General features: G+C 44.2%; 1 protein-coding gene across 1 annotated transcript in view; it reads right to left on the bottom strand.

Moving 5' to 3' along the window:
* The window catches only part of RP9 (RP9 pre-mRNA splicing factor), a 206,610-nt gene extending 190,165 nt beyond the window's left edge, over positions 1–16,445 (bottom strand). Inside the window, exon 1 of the mRNA XM_077269293.1 lies at positions 16,436–16,445. The gene's annotated coding sequence lies outside the window, so the exon portion shown is untranslated. The remainder of the gene's footprint in view (positions 1–16,435) is intronic.
* Positions 16,446–21,999: the final 5,554 nt, after the last annotated feature.

The following is a 21,999-nucleotide window of genomic DNA, read 5'->3' as shown; positions in this document are numbered from 1 at the left end:
GAGAAGTTCTGATGGCTCCTTGATGAAGCCGTGTGCTTTCTTTTCTAGAAAGTTTTCGCCTGCTGAGCGTAATTATGATGTCGGCAATCGGGAGTTGTTGGCTATGAAGTGGGCATTCGAGGAGTGGCGACATTGGCTTGAGGGAGCCAAACATCGCGTGGTGGTCCTGACTGATCACAAGAATCTGACTTACCTCGAGTCCGCCAAGCGGTTGAACCCTAGACAGGCTCGATGGTCACTGTTTTTCTCCCGTTTCGATTTTGTGGTCTCATACCTTCCGGGATCTAAGAATGTGAAGGCTGATGCCCTTTCTAGGAGTTTTTTGCCTGATTCTCCGGGAGTCCCTGAGCCGGCTGGTATTCTTAAAGAGGGGGTGATTCTGTCTGCCATCTCCCCTGATTTGCGGCGGGTGCTGCAGGAGTTTCAGGCTGATAGACCTGACCGCTGTCCAGTGGAGAAACTGTTTGTCCCTGATAGATGGACTAGTAGGGTTATTTCTGAGGTTCATTGTTCAGTGTTGGCTGGTCATCCTGGGATTTTTGGTACCAGAGATTTGGTTGCCAGGTCCTTTTGGTGGCCTTCCTTGTCACGGGATGTGCGTTCTTTTGTGCAGTCCTGTGGGACTTGTGCTCGGGCCAAACCTTGCTGTTCTCGTGCCAGTGGGTTGCTTTTGCCTTTGCCTGTGCTGAAGAGGCCCTGGACACATATTTCCATGGATTTTATTTCTGATCTTCCTGTCTCTCAAAGGATGTCTGTCATCTGGGTGGTTTGTGATCGGTTTTCTAAGATGGTCCATTTGGTACCCTTGCCTAAGTTGCCTTCCTCCTCTGATTTGGTTCCATTGTTTTTTCAGCATGTGGCTCGTTTGCATGGCATTCCGGAGAACATTGTGTCTGACAGAGGTTCCCAATTTGTTTGTAGGTTTTGGCGGTCCTTTTGTGCTAAGATGGGCATTGATTTGTCTTTTTCTTCAGCGTTCCATCCTCAGACAAATGGCCAAACCGAACGAACCAATCAGACCTTGGAAACCTATCTGAGATGCTTTGTTTCTGCTGATCAGGATGATTGGGTGACCTTCTTGCCATTGGCCGAGTTCTCCCTTAATAATCGGGCTAGTTCTGCTACTTTGGTTTCGCCTTTTTTTTGTAATTCTGATTTTCATCCTCGTTTTTCTTCAGGGCAGGTTGAGCCTTCTGACTGTCCTGGTGTGGATTCTGTGGTGGACAGGTTGCAACAGATTTGGACTCACGTGGTGGACAATTTGACGTTGTCTCAGGAGAAGGCGCAACGTTTTGCTAACCGCCGTCGCTGTGTTGGTCCCCGACTTCGTGTTGGGGATTTGGTTTGGTTGTCTTCTCGTTATGTTCCTATGAAGGTTTCTTCTCCTAAGTTCAAGCCTCGTTTCATTGGTTCTTATAAGATTTCTGAAATTATCAATCCTGTGTCGTTTCGTTTGGCCCTTCCAACTTCTTTTGCCATCCATAATGTGTTCCATAGGTCGTTGCAGAGATATGTGGCGCCTATGGTTCCTTCCGTTGATCCTCCTGCTACGGTGTTGGTTGAGGGGGAGTTGGAGTATGTGGTGGAGAAGATTTTGGATTCTCGTATTTCGAGACGGAAGCTTCAGTACCTGGTTAAATGGAAGGGCTATGGTCAGGAGGATAATTCCTGGGTTGTTGCCTCCGATGTCCATGCTGCCGATTTGGTTCGTGCCTTTCATTTGGCTCATCCTAATTGGCCTGGAGGCTCTGGTGAGGGTTCGGTGACCCCTCCTCAAGGGGGGGGTACTGTTGTGAATTTCGTTCTCGGGCTCCCTCCTGTGGTCGTGAATGGTACTTTGGTGAGTTCTGTCCTTGGACACCCTCTGGTGGCTTGAGTGGAACTGCTGATCTTTGAGGTTGGCTTTCTCAGCTGCCCTCGTTTATTGCTTCTGCTGGCTTCCCTATTTAACTCTGCCCAGGTCGTTAGTTCATGCCAGCTGTCAATGTCTCAGTACTGGTTCAGATCTCTCTTGGATTTCTCTGATGACCTGTCTACTCCAGCAGAAGCTAAGTCCTTGCTAGTCATTTGCTGTTCATCGGTTTTTGTATATATTTTTCAGTACATGCTATGTTTCTAGTCCAGCTTGCTATTATGATATTTCCTTGTTAGCTGGAAGCTCTGGGGGTGCAGAGCTGCACTTCCACACCGTGAGTCGGTGTGGAGGTCTTTTTGCACACTCTGCGTGGTTTTTGTAGTTTTTAATACTGACCGCATAGTTCCCTTTCCTATCCTCTGTCTATCTAGAGAAGATTCAGCCTCCTTTGCTAAAATCTGTTTCATTCCTGTGTTTGTTACTTCCCTCTTAACTCACAGTTAATATTTGTGGGGGGCTACCTTTACTTTGGGGAATTTCTCTGAGGCAAGGTAGGCTGCTATTTCTATCTTTAGGGGTAGTTAGCTCTTAGGCTGTGAAGAGGCATCTAGGGAGAGTTAGGTACGCTCCACGGCTATTTCTAGTGTGTGTGATAGGATTAGGGATTGCGGTCAGTAGAGTTACCACCTCCTCAGAGCTTGTCCCAGGTTTTCTGTTTTAACCATCAGGTCATTTCGGGTGCTCCTAACCACCAGGTCCATAACAGAGTTCCCAGAGATGCTTAGCACTTGTTGGCCCTTTTGCCTTCACTCTGCAGTCCAGCTCACCCCAAACCATCTCAACTGGGTTCAGGTCTGGTGACAGTGGAGGCCATGTCATCTGGCGTAGCACCCCATCCTCTCCTTCTTGGTCACATAGCCCTTACACAGCATGGAGGTGTGTTTAGGGTCACTGTCCTGTTGAAAAATAAATGATGGTCCAACTAAATGCAAACCAGATGGAATATCATGCTGCTGCAAGATGCTGTGGTAGCCATGCTGGTTCAGTATGCCTTCAATTTTTAATAAATCCCCAGCAGTGTCACCAGCAAAGCACCCCAACCCCATCACACCTCCTCCTCCATGCTTCACGGTGGGAACCAGGCATGTAGAGTCCATCCGTTCACCTTTTCTGCGTCGCACAAAGACACGGTGGTTGGAACCAAAGATCTCAAATTTGGACTCATCAGACTAATGCACAGATTTCCACTGGTCTAATGTCCATTCCTTGTGTTGTTTAGCCCAAACAAGTCTATTCTGCTTGTTGCCTGTCCTTAGCAGTGGTTTTATAGCAGCTATTTTACCATGAAGGCCTGCTGCACAAAGTCTCCTCTTAACAGTTGTTGTAGAGATGTGTCTGCTGCTAGAACTCTGCATGGCATTGACCTGGTCTCTATTCTGAGCTGCTGTTGACCTGCGATTTCTGAGACTGGTGACTTGGATAAACTTATCCTCAGAAGCAGAGGTGACTCTTGGTCTTCCTTTCCTCGGGTGGTCCTCATGTGAGCCAGTTTCTTTGTAGCGCTTGATGGTTTTTGCCAATGCACTTGGGGACACTTTCAAAGTTTTCCCAATTTTTTGGACTGACTGACCTTCATTTCTTAAAGTAATGATGGCCACTCGTTTTTCTTTACTTAGCTGCTTTTTTCTTGCCATAATACAAATTCTAACAGTCTATTCAGTAGGACTATCAGCTGTGTATCCACCAGAGTTCTGCACAGCACACCTGATGGTCCCAACACCATTTATAAGGCAAGAAATGCCACTTATTAAACCTGACAGGGCACACCTGTGAAGTGAAAACCATTCCCAGTGACTACCTCTTGAAGCTCATCAAGAGAATGCCAAGAGTGTGCAAAGCAGTCATTAAAGCAAAAGGTGGCTACTTTGAAGAACCTAGAATATAAGACATAATTTCAGTTGTTTCACACTTTTTTGTTAAGTATATAATTCCACATGTGTTACTTCATAGTTTTGATCCCTTCATTGTGAATGTACAATTTTCATAGTCATGAAAATGCAGAAAAATCTTTAAATGAGAAGGTGTGTCCAAACTTTTGGTCTGTACTGTATATCTTGGGGTTTGAAGCAGGGACCATTATATAGTGTGGTAGCTACTGTGGGGACCATTATACAGCTTACGGACTAATGCAGGGGCCATTAAAGTGTGGGAGCTAATGTGGGGTCATTTTTTAGCTTGGGGCCTAATGCAGGGGCCATTATATAGTGTGGGGGCCATTATAGAGTTTGGGAGCTAATGTGGGGGCCATTTAACAGTTTGGGAGCTAATGTGGGTGGATCCTTATACAGTTTGGGAGCTAGTGTGGGGGCAATTATACAGTTTGGGAGCAAACGTGGGGGGAATATTATACAGTTTGGGGGCCATTATACAGTCTGAGGGATACTCTGGGGATCATTACACTGTGTTTTGGGGTGCTTAGGTTTGTTGTAGGGTGAATGTGGTGATGTAAGGGGATTGCTGTAAGGTAAGGCAGTGGGACCAATAGGGTTTTGTTCTGTTTGTGGTGTCTTGTATAATATTCAGTTTATTGTAATGTGTTTATAGTGTTTATATTGTGTATAATATTGTATATAGGATAGTGTGAATGTAGTGGGGTTGTACAGTATATAGTAGTATGAATAAAGCTGGGTCAGGGGTTTGACCTGATTTTATACTATTTATAATTTATTATTTTAGGGAGTATTCATATACGGTAGTTATGGTTATTTTGTTACTTCCCTTTTATTTTCATTTTTTCCCCTGATTAGTAAGTCAAGAGCTTTCCTCCATTTTGTTTCCAATTCTGGTTTATTTCTTTATGATTTGTGTCTGATTTTGTCATCTTGTCTGATTGAAGCTTTGTTCTTGTTTTGTTCTGTTGTGTCTTATTCTGTAACTAGATGGTGGCCCGATTCTAACGCATCGGGTATTCTAGAATATGTATGTGGTTTATTTATGAAGTTTTCAGAATAATGCAATTTATACAAAGGATTCGGCCAGCCGGCCGCAACCAATTAGCGAAGCATGGTTCAAATTCCGCGCCAATTCGCGGGCGGACTGCGACTGTCGCTGATTGTTCGTGGCCAGGCGTGACCAATCAGTGGAGCCAGGGCTGGCTCCAGGTTTTTGAGGGCCCCGGGCGAAAGAGTCTCTGATGCACAGATATAGCAGAGAAATATAGCACAGCCAAGTAGCGTATAACACAGCCCACGTAGTATATAACAAAGCCCACGTAGTATATAGCACAGCCACGTAGTATATAGCACAGCCACATAGTATATTGCCCAGCCATGTAGTATATAGCACAGCCCACGTAATTAGCACAGACACGTAGTATGTTGCCCAGCCACGTAGTATATTGCCCAGCCACTTAGTATATTGCCCAGCCACTTAGTATATTGCCCAGCCACGTAGTATATTGCCCAGCCACGTAGTATATAGCACAGACACGTAGTATATTGCCCAGCCACGTAGTACATTGCCCAGCCACGTAGTATATTGCCCAGCCACGTAGTATATAGCACAGACACGTAGTATATAGCACAGACATGTAGTATATTGCCCAGCCATGTAATATATTGCACAGCCACATAGTATATTGCACAGCCACATAATATATTGCACAGCCACGTAGTATATAGCACAGCCACGTAGTATATAGCACAGAGACATAATATATAACACAGCCCATGCAGTATATAACCCAGGCCACGTAGTATAGAGCACAGCAATGTAGTATATTGCCCAGCCACGTAATATATACCACAGCCACGTAGTATATAGCACAGCCCACATAGTATATAGCACAGAGATGTAGTATATAACACAGCCCACGCAGTATCTAACACAGCCCATGTAGTATATAGCAATATGGGCACCATATCCCTTTTAAAAAAAGAATTGAAATAAAAAATAGTTATATACTCACCTTCCGTCAGCCCCTGGATCCAGCCCAGGCATTGACCTATGCTTCTCGTGATGCTCCGGTCCCAAGAGTGCATTGCGGTCTCGCGAGATGATGACGTAGCGGACTCGCAAGACCGCTACGTCATCATCTCGCGAGACCGCAATGTACGTACCGGACCGTCGCGAGGAGCGGGATAGGCCTGGGCTGGATCCGGGGGCCGACAGAAGGTGAGTATATAATGATTTTTTCATTTTTTTTATTATTTTTAACATTAGATCTTTTTAGTATTGATGCTGCATAGGCAGCATCAATAGTAAAAAGTTGGTCACACAGGGTTAAGAGCAGCGTTAACGAAGTGCGTTACACAGCGGCATAACGCAGTCCGTTAACGCTGCCATTAACCCTGCGTGAGCGCTGACTGGAGGGGTGTATGGAGCAGGCACTGACGGCAGGGGAATAGGGAGCGGTCATTTCGCGGCCGCACTGTGCCCGTCGCTGGTTGGTCGTGGCCGTTTGACTGCGACCACTCAGCGACTTGGGATTTCCGTGAAAGACAGACAGACAGACGGAAGTGCCCCTTAGACAATTATATAGTAGATGTATCGTAGTTGTGTCATGTGATGTATCTGTAAGGAGGAGTACCAGAGCAGGGGTACCTTTTACATGCCGGTTCCGGAACTGCCAGGGCTGTCCCCCATGTTGCAGGGGGGAAGATATAGATTGCTGGACTAACCGGGTCATGTGACTGGACTAGGCGAGGTGGGGCCTGTTAGCGCTACGTGCAGGAAAAGTGGCAGAGCTCACGCGGGAAAGCTAAGTGGCAGGACAGGCGCTGTGGCTGCTGTGAAGTCAGAGCAGCTCGATTACGCAGGCCAGCCCTACAGACCCTCGGCAGAGAGGTCTCTGACTGGTAGGCGACCAATTGACAGGTTCCCGCCACCCTCTTCACAGGAGGTGACTCAGGGCTGACATCACAGACCGTGCCGTTAGTAGGATGCCGTGTGGAACGCGCAGCCAGGCCAATACCTGTTTAACAAGGACCTGCACACACCACGGAGCGAGAGTTCGTTCCAGCGGTACCTCACATTGGACTCAGTACCGTGCCAGACACCGTTGGGTATGGGAAATCTACTCGCTTCTCAGAGACTGCTTTGAGATGTCAAGTGCCGCAGTTGTTGGTGCCACCGTTGGATCCTCGCCTGCCGCGGACAACACTGAGACACCACGCACCGCTGTTGTTGGTGCCACCGTTGGAACCCTGAAACTCTGCATACCAGAAGACATTAGTCTGATAAGTGCTACCACTTTCATATTGAACTATCGTTCGCCGTTACCCATCCTTCCTCCTTCACAGTTCTGCCCCATTCCTACTATCCCTCTACAATCCCTAACTCCCTGCGTAGAGTGCATTTATTGTTTAATGAAAAAAACCTTAACTCTTGGTCTGCCTTCTGTCCGTGGTGGCATCCCGTGTTCCTGCGATTTCTACATATCTGTATATAATAAAAAAAGACCTACACTCTGTTTTTTGGGGGAGAAATGGGATCATCATACTAATACTATGCACAATAACTCTGTGGGCCCATTATACTCTGTACAGGGGAGCTGTGGGCCCACCATACAGTGTATAGGGAGCAGTGGGCCCATTATATTGTGTAGAGGGCAGTTGTGGGAGCATTATTTTGTGTCTAGAGGAGTTATGGGTGCATTACACTGTGTATAGGGGAGCTGTAGGCCCATCATAATTTTTAGAGGAGCTGTACACTGGGGGACTCAGGTGACATTATGACATGCTAAGTGGACACTTAAGAAGCATTACTGTTATAGGACCACTCAGAGTACTGTGACCAGAAAACGTGCACAGGGAGCATTACTACTTTCTAGGGGAAAAATGAGGACATTGTTTACTAGAGCACTCATATTTTCTAATGCGCAATTTTACCACTTAGATGGCACAAAGGAGGCATTATTACTATGTAAAGGGCAAAGTGGTAAGGACTACTATGTGGGGTACTGAAAGGACTGTATTGTGCCAAACAGCAGGTGCAGTAATAGGGATAGATATGGTAGCAGAGGCTGAGTATATATATATATATATATATATATATATATATACCCTAGTATCAGCAGATTGAGGAGTTGGCGCAGGATGGGAATAAATGGGAACGGTGCTGGACAGGGATAGACACTGACAGCTTGGGCCCCTGTGCCAGAAATGTGTCTGGGCCCCCCTGTTTTTATGGCACAATGCTACAGATATGTTTTGCCACACACATACAGTATATATCTTACATAGTCTCCTTTATCAACAACCAAAGGAAAAAAAAAAAAAAAAGCAGCATAAAGTCCAGATAAATATGTAAACAAACTTTATTAACAATTTATTACAGGTTTAAAATGAGCAGAGGGAAGTGGTCCCCGTGCTGTACTCAGCACGCACCTACAGAAACAGGGGGTATGTGCCTGTAGTATATACACTCACCGGCCACTTTATTAGGTACACCATGCTAGTAACGGGTTGGACCCCCTTTTGCCTTCAGAACTGCCTCAATTCTTCGTGGCATAGATTCAACAAGGTGCTGGAAGCATTCCTCAGAGATTTTGGTCCATATTGACATGATGGCATCACACAGTTGCCGCAGATTTGTCGGCTGCACATCCCAAAGATGCTCCATACAAGGCAGGATGGATCCATGCTTTCATGTTGTTTACGCCAAATTCTGACCCTACCATCCGAATGTCGCAGCAGAAATCGAGACTCATCAGACCAAGCAACGTTTTTCCAATCTTCTACTGTCCAATTTCGATGAGCTTGTACAAATTGTAGCCTCAGTTTCCTGTTCTTAGCTGAAAGGAGTGGTACCCGGTGTGGTCTTCTGCAGCTGTAGCCCATCTGCCTCAAAGTTCGACGCACTGTGCGTTCAGAGATGCTCTTAGGCCTACCTTGGTTGTAACGGGTGGCGATTTGAGTCACTGTTGCCTTTCTATCAGCTCGAACCAGTCTGCCCATTCTCCTCTGACCTCTGGCATCAACAAGGCATTTCCGCCCACAGAACTGCCGCTCACTGGATTTTTTTTCTTTTTCGGACCATTCTCTGTAAACCCTAGAGATGGTTGTGCGTGAAAATCCCAGTAGATCAGCAGTTTCTGAAATACTCAGACCAGCCCTTCTGGCACCAACAACCATGCCACGTTCAAAGGCACTCAAATCACCTTTCTTCCCCATACTGATGCTCGGTTTGAACTGCAGGAGATTGTCTTGACCATGTCTATGCAGCGCCCCAGAGTCCTGGTCGTTGCAGTGCTGTGGCTCCGCCACTGTGGGGAGCCATGGTGCGTCCGATGGCACTGAAGGGGTTCATCTGATCAGGTATCACAGACACCAATACATTTCACAGCTGGGCCTCCGGGGGGAGCTAAGGGTTCTATTCATTAGGCCACTCCCCACCATAGTGGGTAAACTGGGGGTCAGGCAGGAAGTTAGATCAGAAAGCTGACTGGGTTGGAACCAGGCAACACCTTGTGGCAGAGGGTGTTGTAGGGGAAGATACAGTAGGGTCTCTGTCAGGGGTGGGATCCTGACAGAGGCTTGGCAACTTGAACGAACGTAACGGGACCGCGCCTGCTCCGGGTAGCGGCGGTGCCCAAGGAAGGACTAGAAGCGAGATAGATTGTGCTGAGTGAGAAACGAGATCAAGCAAAAGGAGAAATACCAGTAGGGGTCGTGCTGTAAGACCGGAGCAACACCCTACTGAGGCGCATTACCGGTGGCCGGAACGCCGAGGGAGTATCATAACAATCAGCTTCAAGCAATACTCTAAACAGCGGCAGGACAGTCAGTTTAAGGCAGGCTGTCTAACACATATCACCTATGCAGTCTTGGGGGGCAACCTGTGGAGAGGGGCGACTCTAGGGTCCCGGAAGAGCTCCGAGCCTACCCGTCAAACGGGTGCCGTTCCAACCAGAACATCAGGGAGGGACGGAGGATTAGAAGAACATCATTTAATCGAGTTGTGAGGGAACTTAAGAAACAGACACAACGGTTGTGGGGGACTTTCCGTAAGCACAGCAGGGAAGGACCACAACACATAGCGCTAGAAGGAAGGCACCGATTTCCACCTGTGAGGAGAACTCTGGAGGTGCCATTGGACCGGCCGGACTTGCGCAGCCTGGTGAACCGTATTCTGGACTGAGGACCCAGAGATCTTCAGTAAAGAGGTAAAGAGACTGCAACCTGGTGTCCTCGTTATTTACTGCACCGCACCACCACAGCTTCACCCCAGCATCACCACCATCATCCACACCTGTTATTCACTGAGCGCCCCACGGCAGGGTCACGGACCGGGGTCTAGCTGCCGTGACAACCCCAGAGCAGAGACTCAGAGGCCCGGTACCGGGTACCCCTCGGCCCTGCGGCGGTGGGGGCGCTACATCTACATGCCTAAATGCACTGAGTTGCCGCCATGTGATTGGCTGATTAGAAATTAAGTGTTAACAAGAAGTTGGACAGGTGTACCTAATAAAGTGGCCGGTGAGTGTATATCTTGGTCTTTGTAGATATTTATTTCCAGTAACAACGTAGTCATCTGCTGAGATTCCCCTTTACCCTTTTTGAGGTAGTGAGGGGAATCATATACCAGGGTTGTTCCATGTCACCCAGGATGTGCATAGAAACATACTGATCCCCCTGGAGAGCGATGTAATTACAGCCAGTGTGGGATGGTCAAGCTATTAGACCAAGTCAGATTTAGGAAAACTTGACCTGGACTTTTATTTTTGGAAAGATATGTAGGAAGGTAGTGGGACAGATCTCTCCCTTCAGGAAAGGGTTGGATTGTCAGTGTTAGGCCGGGGTCACACTTGCAACTGCAATGTGAGAAACTTGTGCGAGTTTCTCACCTCAATACCCGGCACTGCTGCTGGCGGTTCGGACCGGAGCGTTCAGCAGCATAGAAATACATGCAACCGTACACTGCAGTCTCGAGTGCCGAGTTTTGATGCGAGAGACTCGCGCGAGTTTCTCGCATTGCAGTTGCAAGTGTGACCCCGACCTTAGTTTACAAGCAGAAGGCTCTGTGTATGCCTGACTGTGTGAAAGTGAAAACAGACTAGAGCCAGAGACCAGAGCAAAGCCATTACCGCATTCTTGAGTTATAATATGGTGCAGTCACCAACGGCAACGGACTAATACGGACACTCCGGCTGTGAACTGCATGATAAAGTTTGGATTTATATTGTAAGTTGACAAATAAAGACATTTAAGTAGAGCTTTCTTAGGTCACTAGCTCATTATTGCACAGACGTGAAAGCCGCTGCCACTATTAGGTTGCTCCACCATAGTTGTAATCAGGACTACCGGTTAAGGGCCCGTTCAGATGTCCCCCCAGCCTCGAGTTAAACCCCTAACTACGCCTCTGCTCCCAACTTTTACAGAATAAAAATTATATTGTACTATAAAAAAGCATCAATATATGTTGTTTCATATCTGCAACAAAAGCGCATCAAATAAGAAAACACAAAAAACACAGCAAAAACACAATAATCAGAGAACTTTGTTATTGCGTCATTTGGTCACACTTGCAGAAGACATGCAGATAAAAAGCAACAGAAGAATTCAGCATTCGCTCTACATGTGAACACAGGCTCAGCATTCCATTTTTCTTTCATTTTCATGGGTTAAATTAAGAGAAAAAAAATCAAATCAATGTTCACTATGTTGTGCAGGTTGTTATGATTACAGATACAAATATATTTACTCTGCGCTGATTTCTGATGTTTATTTTAAAAAACAGCATTAAAAATGTCATTATTGTAATTGTTTTTCATTATTTTGTAGTAATTTTATAGGAAGGAAAAATCTCTGACCTCTAGAATATAAGTACAGTGAAATATACTAGAGTATAGAGATAGAAGACAGAAAAATCAGAACAGAATACATTATAACACCGTATAAATCAAAGTCCTCTGCTTCTGTTCTTAGGACTTGTGAAATACCCATATGGACACTCCTCAATAACATTGGATAAAAAAAGACATGGAGTACGGTCCATAATTATTTTTGTGCAAACAAGTAACAATTTTATTAGATATAAAGGCAATTAAACATAAATATTGTATCAAGACAAGCAAAATGTATAGAGAGGGAAGGATAAACAAACAATGGGTCTCCCTGTAACATGTAGAGAGGTGGGAGGAACAGTCATAATATATACAGTATATATATATATATATATATATATATATATATATATATATATATATATTTTTTTTTTTTTTTTCAAAAGTGCTAGTGCTTACAAAGGCATAAGTGCATTAGTGCGGGGCCTAAATTGGCCATGTACTACCCACCAATGTGGGATCTATAAAGTATGCAGAACAGTAAAATGCACCATCTATCTATATAATTGTCTAAGAGGTACTTCCGTCTGTTTGTCTGTCACAGAAATCCCGAGTCGCTGATTGGTAGCGGCCAGCCGCGACCAATCAGCGACGGGCACAGTCCGGTCGCGAATTTGCCCCTCCCTACTCCCCTCCAGTCAGTGCCCCCTCCTACTCCCCAGTCAGTGCCCCCATAGCGGTTTAGCAGTCCGTTAAAGAGACTGCGTTACACCGCGGCATAACGCGGTGTAACGCAGTCCGTTAACGCTGCTATTAACCCTGTGTGACCAACTTTTTACTATTGATGCTGCCTATGCAGCATCAATAGTAAAAAGATCTAATGTTAAAAACAATTAAAAAATTAAAAAATCATTATGTTCTCACCTTCCGGTGCCTTTCCTGCTCCTCGCGACGCTCCGGTCCCAAGAATGCATTGCGGCAATGACCGGAAATGACTTAGCGGTCTCGCGAGACTGCTACATCATCACGTGTTATTGCCGCAAGGCATTACTAGGAACGGAGCGTCGCGACGAGCATCGCTGAAGGCCTCGGCTGGATGCGGAGGCCGACGGAAGTTGAGTATATAACTATTTTTGATTTTAATTCATTTTTGTTTTACAGGGATATGGTGCCCACATTGCTATATACTACGTGGGCTGTGTTAGATACTACGTGGGCTGTGTTATATACTGCATGGGCTGTGTTATATACTGCATGGGCTGTGTTATCTACTGTATGGACTGTGTTATCTACTGTGTGGCCTGTGTTATATACTACGTCTCTGTGCTATATACTACGTGGCTGTGCAATATACTACATGGCTGGGCAATATACTACATGGCTGTGCCATATACTACGTGGCTGTGTTATGTACTACATGGGCTGTGCTATATACTACGTGCGCTGTGTTATATACTACATGGGCTGTGTTATGTACTGCGTGGGCTGTGCTATATACTATGTGGCGGTGCTATATACTATGTGGCTGTGCTATATACTATGTGGCTGTGCTATATACTATGTAGCTGTGCTATATACTATGTAGCTGTGCTATGTACTACGTGCCTGTGCTATATACTACGTACCTGTGCTATATACTACGTGGCTGTGCTATATACTATGTGACTGTGCTATATACTACATGGCTGCTATATACTACGTGGCTGCTATATACTACGTGGCTGCTATATACTATGTCACTGTGCTATATACTACGTGGGCTGTGTTATATACTATGTGGCCTGTGTTATATACTACGTGGCTGTGCTATATACTACGTGGGCTGTACTATATACTGCGTGGGCTGTGCTATGTACTACTTGGGCTGTGCTGTACACTACGTGGGCTGTGTTATACTACATGGGCTCTGTTATATACAACGTTAACTGTGTTATATATTACGTGGCCTGTGTTATATAGTACGTGGCTGTGCTATATACTACGTGGCCTGTGTTATATACTGCGTGGGCTGTGCTATATACTACATGGGCTGTGCTATATACTATGTGGGCTGTGCTATATACTACGTGGGCTGTGTTATATACTATGTGGGCTGTGTTATATACTGCGTGGGCTGTGCTATATACTACTATACATGTTCTAGAATACCCGATGCGTTAGAATCGGGCCACCATCTAGTCTTTATACATAATCATCTAAGGTCCACTTCCGTCTGTCTGTCTGTTTGTCTGTCACGGAAATCCAGCGTCACTGATTGGTCGCAGCCGGCTGGGCGCTACCAATCAGCGACAGGCACAGTCCGGCCGCGAATTGGCCCCTCCCTACTCCCCTCCAGTCAGTGTCCCCTCTATACTCCCCTCCAGTCAGTGCCCACATAGCGTTTTAGCAGTCCGTATTACGGACTGTGTTACACCGCGGCATAACGCGGTGTAACTCAGTCTGTTAACGCTGCCACTAACCCTGTAAGTGTGACCAACTTTTTACTATTGATGCTGCCTATGCAGCATCAATAGTAAAAACATAATGTTAAAAATAATAATTAAAAAAACACATTATATTCTCACCTTCCGGTGCCCACGCCAGCCTTTCCCGCTCCTCGCGACGCTCCAGTCCCAAGAATGCATTACCGCAAGGCATTACTGGGAACGGAGCATCGCTAAAGATCTGGGCTGGATCCGGGGGCCACCTGAAGGTGAGTATATAACTATTTTTTATTTTTATTCCTTTTATAACAGGGATATGGTGCCCACATTGCTATATACTATGTGGGCTGCGTTATATACTACGTGGGCTGTTACATACTGCATGGGCTGTGATATATACTGCGTGGGCTGTGCTATATACTACATGGGCTGTGTTATATACTGCGTGGGCTGTGTTATATACTGCATGGGCTGTGCTATATACTACGTGGGCTGTGCGATATACTACGTGGGCTGTGTTATATACTGCGTGGGCTGTGCTATATACTATGTGGCTGTGCAATATACTACATGGATGTGCTATATACTACGTAGCTGTGCAATATAGTACATGGCTGTGCTATTTACTACGTGGGCTGTGTTATATACTGCGTGGGCTGTGCTATATACTACGTGGGCTGTGTTATATACTGCGTGGGCTGTGCTGCATACTACATGGGCTGTGCTATATACTATGTGGGCTGTGTTAAATACTGCATGGGCTGTGCTATATACTACATGGCTGTGTTATATACTGCGTGGTCTGTGCTATATACTACGTGCCAGTGCTATATACTACGTGGCTGCTATATACTACATGGCTGCTATATACTACGTGGCTGTGCTATATACTATGTGGCTGTGTTATATACTACATAGCTGTGCTATATACTACGTGCCTGTGCTATATACTATGTGGCTGTGCCATATGCTACGTGGGCTGTGAGACTCTTTCTCCTGGGTCCCTCAAAAACCAGCAGCTGGCCCTGACTTCACTGACTGGTCGCGGCCGGCCGCGAACAATCAGCGGCATGCGCAGTCCGACCGTGAATTGGTGCGGGATTTGAACCATGCTTTGCTAATTGGTCGCGCCCCGCTGGCTGAATCCTGTGTATTCATTGCATTATTCTGAAACCTTCATAAATAAACTACATACATATTCTAGAATACCCAATGCGTTAGAATAAGGCCACCATCTAGTATGCTATAAACATCCGTGAATCAAAGAATGCTCTTACCCATAATTCCCAAGAGAGACACCAGAATAGCAGCCCCTAAGGGGCTGCTCCTCCCACCTCTCTACATGTTACAGAGAGACCCATTGTTTGTTTATCCATCCCTCTCTATACATTTTGCTTGTCTTGATAGAATGTTTATGTTTATGTGCCTTTATATCTAATAAAATTGTTACGTTTGCACAAAAATAATTGGTAATAATGTGGAGGACATTGGGTTTTTTTCACATTTTTCTTGCATTATTTTTTTTGCTGCACAGCCTGCAAAGCAATTTTGGTTTGGAGCATTGTTTTGTTTTTCAAATGTAGAATGCCTATATTATGCCTTCTGTAGGCTTTTATGCAGCACATGGCAGATGCCAGAAAAAAACATACATTTTAAGGATCACAAAACACATTTAAAAATTGTTTTCATCTATTCTAAATTTTCGGTTGGAGTCACACTAGCGTAGAATACGGACAAGTGCCATGCGAGAAAACATCGCATAGCGCTCGGACCACTGTTAATCTATGGGGCAGCTCACATCACTGTTTTTTTTTTCTCAGGCGCATTCAGCATGATGCGATTGTATGCGTATATTGCCCGAGTCTCGCCAATGCAAGTCTATGGGTGCGAGATCGGACAACACATGGACCATCAGTGTGACTTGCAAGAAATAAGCACACATTTTCCCCATTTCAGCCCATTGAGCCATAAAATTCAATGGGGAAAAGCAGTGAGAGATGTAAAGCCATATGCATGTCATACGGATTTCATATGGTTGTCATAAGGATACTTAGAGGAGAGGAAATCGCATCATCGCATTGCAAACGCATTGCACAGGGATGACCATACGGAGAACATTTGTGCAACTCTCGTCCAAGGAAATAGAACAGATTTTTCATACGTTAAGTGTGACTCTAGCCTTCAGAAGAGTCTCTACAAAATAACTATAAGTAATGCAAAATGTATAAATATTCTTAACATTATACAAGTATAGTTGTGCACTGTATCATGCCAGACCACTAAGTGTTAAAAAAAGAAAAGAAGAAAACATTGATGCCTGTTGTCCTACTGCTTTTCAGCTCTTCTAAATGACAGCAATGCTATAAAGTGTACCTTGGTCTTGTGTGAATGCTCCCCAGATATGGACGTACTAGACTATGTGAGGATCGACAGTTTTATATAGAGCACGGAGACATTAAAGGATGTTTAGTAACAAATCGAATGTTGAAATAACAGTCAGCAGTTCGGGACGTGACACTTTGCTTGTGCTTATTGCTTGCAACATGTACAATGAAGGATCAGGAGAGCAATGTTTGACCTTTGCAAGGAAATATAGTGTGGTTCATTATTCTATTTGCGCCTTTCTGTATAGTTTTTGAGGGGTTTTTTTACATCTGTTTTTACTTCGCACATTATTCATTTTTTTTAGTTAGACCCTTCTGAAAGTCTATTACATGTACATTGCCTGGGTTTTTTTTTTTTTTTTTTTTTTTTTTTGGGGGGGGGAGTGGGGGTTATGTTCATCATTGTGGATGGGATTTGGGGTTTCCAGATATGTTTGGCTGATTTATCAATTGTGACCTTTTAAAAAACTTGCTGAATTTTTGCGCAAATGTACTCCAGTCATCGACCCTGAACCCCATCCCACCTCCGGCATGTTTAATGTATGCCTGAAGTATTTAAGCTAATTTTTAAACATTGTAGCTGAATATTTGACATTTTGTCACCAGCAGCAGGAGGCCAGGTAAGGTGCGGGAGCGCCACCAGTAATGTGATTTAAAGCTCACTTTGCACACTACCCTGATCAGGGAAATAGCCCCATACAAACTGCATCTATCTCCATGACTAAGGAATTACCAACGACGTATTGAATAAGACCTGGGACAGGGCGAAACGTCACTCAAATATAGTCGCTTTAGAATTTTCTCCTGCCCTTTACCTATTTCTATTTTTTCTGTTCCAACAAACTGCAAATAAATATTATTTTTTGGCATCACCACAAAAATACAGAGTGTGCGGTGAATTTTCACAAAACAGTCAAAGGCATAAAATGAGCATTTTTGACTTTGTGCAAAATTCATGAACTGCGTGCACCACTTTGAAGAATTTGTCATAAAAAATACAGTCAACAGCTACCATAGTACAAAAAAAACAAAGTGACTTAAAACGCTTACAAATGATAAATCAGGCCTATAATGTTTAAACCTGCTGCCGGGTGAAGCAAAGCAGGCCGATCAAGAGGATAGTCCAGCAGTATAAGTACTAGACAATTCCTTTATTCCATTCATAAAAAGGCTTCACAAGTGTTTTAAAGTGTCTAAAAGTGTCCCATAAACAACATTGGTCGCCTATCACACGTAAGAATGCTAGGGGTCCGGTTCCAGGAATCCCCACTGTTCCGAAAATGGTAGGCAACAAAATTCCTTGTGTGAATGGGGCTGTAGTTCACAAATATGTATAGTTCTCCTAAGGACACCATGCTTACTAAAAACTCCATCACACAGGAGACTTTGAGACCATCTTTTCTGGCTAATGGTGTAATGGTGAGGGTTCTACTTCTGGATTGGTGATATATGTTGTTGATGAGACAACATTTCCTTCTTGCTAGGAGGTAAATATAAATTACTGTGTAATTCAATACTGTACTCTTTTTGTAATGACATGTTTGTAATGTCCACACGGTGCAAGGAATTTAAAAGAGTAAGGGTACCGTCACACAGTGCCATTTTCATCGCTACGACGGCACGATTCGTGACGTTCTAGCGATATCGTTACGATATCGTTGTGTCTGACACGCTACTGCGATCCGGATCCCCGCTGAGAATCGTACGTCGTAGCAGATTGTTTGAAACTTTCTTTCGTCGTCTAGTGTCCCGCTGTGGCGGCATGATTGCATCGTGTGACACAGGTTGTATACGATGTGCGCACAGTAACCAACGGCTTCTACATCGCAAATACGTCATGAAATTATCGCTCCAGCGCCGTGTATTGCAACGTGTGACCGCAGTCTACGACGCTGGAGCGATAATCATACGACGCTGCAACGTCACGAATCGTGCCGTCGTAGCGATGAAAATGGCACTGTGTGACGGTACCCTAAGCTTTAACTGTAGTTTATTCGTCTCCTCTTTTCCTCCAGCACACAGCATAACATTTTCTCCTCAGGCTAGAACTGAAACTGAACTGAACTCCCGCCCTCACTTTCTTAAAGAGACAGATCTAATCATTATACATTACATCATCCCCCTTCTGCTGTGAGCAGCGCTTCCTTAGCTGCCCCCCCCCCCTTGAACTGGGATATTCCTAACTGACCCACCATCATTTCATTTTAGTGTGCAGCGTGGGCCCACCACACATTTAAGCATCACAATATGCTTTGGACCACAGTCTCCATATATTGGTAAGCCAGCTTAAGGTCACCCTGTACCATCATGAACATGACCTTTAACCTTCTGCCTGTTCTTAAGGGAAACTTTTTTAACATTACAGCTCCTAACTTGGCAATCACTTGCTCTAGCAGAAGATTTATTTGTTCATATACCCAGACACAGCGCTCCAGGTGACTATTTCTTGGCACCATTCCATCTAATATCTTGGGCATAAGATCTGTAGGTATTGCGCCATTTGTACTCTGTTCTCTATAGCCAGCAACGTTAGCTTTTACACTGCACCAATTGTACCCCATCCTCTGAATCTAGCGATGTTACCCTTTACTCCCTTTTTTGAAAATAACAGTTTGATACTAGTCTCTTTTTTCCAGATTTTAGGTTATTGGCACAATATACCGGAATATGATCGCATTGTCTCCATAGGCACGTTCTTAAATATGATCCATGATATTTCAATTAAACCACGCCACCGACGTACATCCATAAGGAGCACGTATATCCTTTTTCCGTCACAACATATCCTTTTCCATTATGGTTCTTGTTGGGTATCTTTCGTATTCTAATACGTTATATGTTTCCTTGGACACCATTCGTACAGCTGCAGTCACCACCGTACTGGTATATATTGTATGATTTTTGACAGAATTGTAGATTTATATACTATGGAATGACATAACATGTTTTCACATAACAACGGACTTGAATTCTAATCACTATTTCCTTTTTTTCTGTTTTAAATAATTTGTGTATTACATTAGATAAACTTGCTCTGAGGAAGGTCCGCACTGGACCGAAAACGTTTAGCAGCAATTGAGCACTAATTGAACTGTTTGTCTGGATGTGGAATAAATATCTTTATTATACTTCTTCAAGAAATTGTGGAGTGCCGAGTTTTTCTACGCATATACAGAGAATGTGTCGTCCAGTTCTGGTATGACACTATTAGCAGACGTTGAAGAGATGAATGAAATGACAGGGTATCTAGAATATTCATCGATTGTTACTACAGTAGAATGTATTGGCCATTTGGTAATGGTCCATATATGTCGACTGCCACTTCCTCCCATACAGCAGTGGGTAACGGAGACATTTGTAATGGCTGTAGAGTTAATGATGGAGTAATTAATTGACAAGTGGAGCAATGTCTAATCTTCTCTTCCACCAATTTATCCATATTTGGGAACCACACTTTTTCTCTGAGTAACTTTTTTGTGCCAACAATTCCTAGGTGACCTTCGTGTGCTATCTGTATGACTAGGTTGTGCAAGGCCTTAGGTACAACCAGTTTGGTACCACGAAGGATGAGTTGGTCTTCAGTGACTGATAATTCCTCACGTACATTTGAAAATAGTTTTAACTCCTTCAAATCAATCCCATCATCAGGAATTTTTTTCTTTTGAATTTCATGCCACCTTCTATTTTGGATAATTTGAATTAAGGCACAGAGTGTCTTGTCACTTAGTAACATAGTAACATAGTTAGTAAGGCCGAAAAAAGACATTTGTCCATCCAGTTCAGCCTATATTCCATCATAATAAATCCCCAGATCTACGTCCTTCTACAGAACCTAATAACTGTATGATACAATATTGTTCTGCTCCAGGAAGACATCCAGGCCTCTCTTGAACCCCTCGACTGAGATCGCCATCACCACCTCCTCAGGCAAGCAATTCCAGATTCTCACTGCCCTAACAGTAAAGAATCCTCTTCTATGTTGGTGGAAAAACCTTCTCTCCTTCAGACGCAAAGAATGCCCCCTTGTGCCCGTCATCTTCCTTGGTATAAACAGATCCTCAGCGAGATATTTGTATTGTCCCCTTATATACTTATACATGGTTATTAGATCGCCCCTCAGTCATCTTTTTTCTAGACTAAATAATCCTAATTTCGCTAATCTATCTGGGTATTGTAGTTCTCCCATCCCCTTTATTAATTTTGTTGCCCTCCTTTGTACTCTCTCTAGTTCCATTATATCCTTCTTGAGCACCGGTGCCCAAAACTGGACACAGTACTCCATGTGCTGTCTAACTAGGGATTTGTACAGAGGCAGTATAATGCTCTCATCATGTGTATCCAGACCTCTTTTAATGCACCCCATGATCCTGTTTGCCTTGGCAGCTGCTGCCTGGCACTGGCTGCTCCAGGTAAGTTTATCATTAACTAGGATCCCCAAGTCCTTCTCCCTGCCAGATTTACCCAGTGGTTTCCCGTTCAGTGTGTAATGGTGATATTGATTCCTTCTTCCCATGTGTATAACCTTACATTTATCATTGTTAAACCTCATCTGCCACCTTTCAGCCCCAGTTTCCAACTTATCCAGATCCATCTGTAGCAGAATACTATCTTCTCTTGTATTAACTGCTTTACATAGTTTTGTATCATCTGCAAATATCAATATTTTACTGTGTAAATCTTCTACCAGATCATTAATGAATATGTTGAAGAGAACAGGTCCCAATACCGACCCCTGCGGTACACCACTGGTCACAGCGACCCAGTTAAAGACTATACCATTTATAACCACCCTCTGCTTTCTATCACTAAGCCAGTTACTAACCCATTTACACACATTTTCCCCCAGACCAAGCATTCTCATTTTGTGTACCAACCTCTTGTGCGGCACGGTATCAAACGCTTTGGAAAAATCGAGATATACCACGTCCAATGACTCACCGTGGTCCAGCCTATAGCTTACCTCTTCATAAAAACTGATTAGATTGGTTTGACAGGAGTGATTTCTCATAAACCCATGCTGTTATGGAGTTAAACAGTTATTCTCATTGAGATAATCCAGAATAACATCCTTCAGAAACCCTTCAAATATTTTACCAACAGTAGAGGTTAGACTTACTGGCCTATAATTTCCAGGTTCACTTTTAGAGCCCTTTTTGAATATTGGCACCACATTTGCTATGCGCCAGTCCTGCGGAACAGACCCCGTCGCTATAGAGTCCCTAAAAATAAGAAATAATGGTTTATCTATTACATTACTTAGTTCTCTTAGTACTCGTGGGTGTATGCCATCCGGACCCGGAGATTTATCTATTTTAATCTTATTTAGCCGGATTCGCACCTCTTCTTGGGTTAGATTGGTGACCCTTAATATAGGGTTTTCATTGTTTCTTGGGATTTCACCTAGCATTTCATTTTCCACCGTGAATACCGTGGAGAAGAAGGTGTGTAATATGTTAGACTTTTCCTCATCATCTACAACCATTCTTTCCTCACTATTTTTTAAGGGGCCTACATTTTCAGTTTTTATTCTTTTACTATTGATATAGTTGAAGA

This window comes from Ranitomeya variabilis, chromosome 6 (assembly GCF_051348905.1).
Source record: "Ranitomeya variabilis isolate aRanVar5 chromosome 6, aRanVar5.hap1, whole genome shotgun sequence".
NCBI lineage: Eukaryota > Metazoa > Chordata > Amphibia > Anura > Dendrobatidae > Ranitomeya > Ranitomeya variabilis.
Note: the sequence above shows the minus strand (reverse complement) of the source record. Positions and strands in the feature narration are given on the sequence as shown.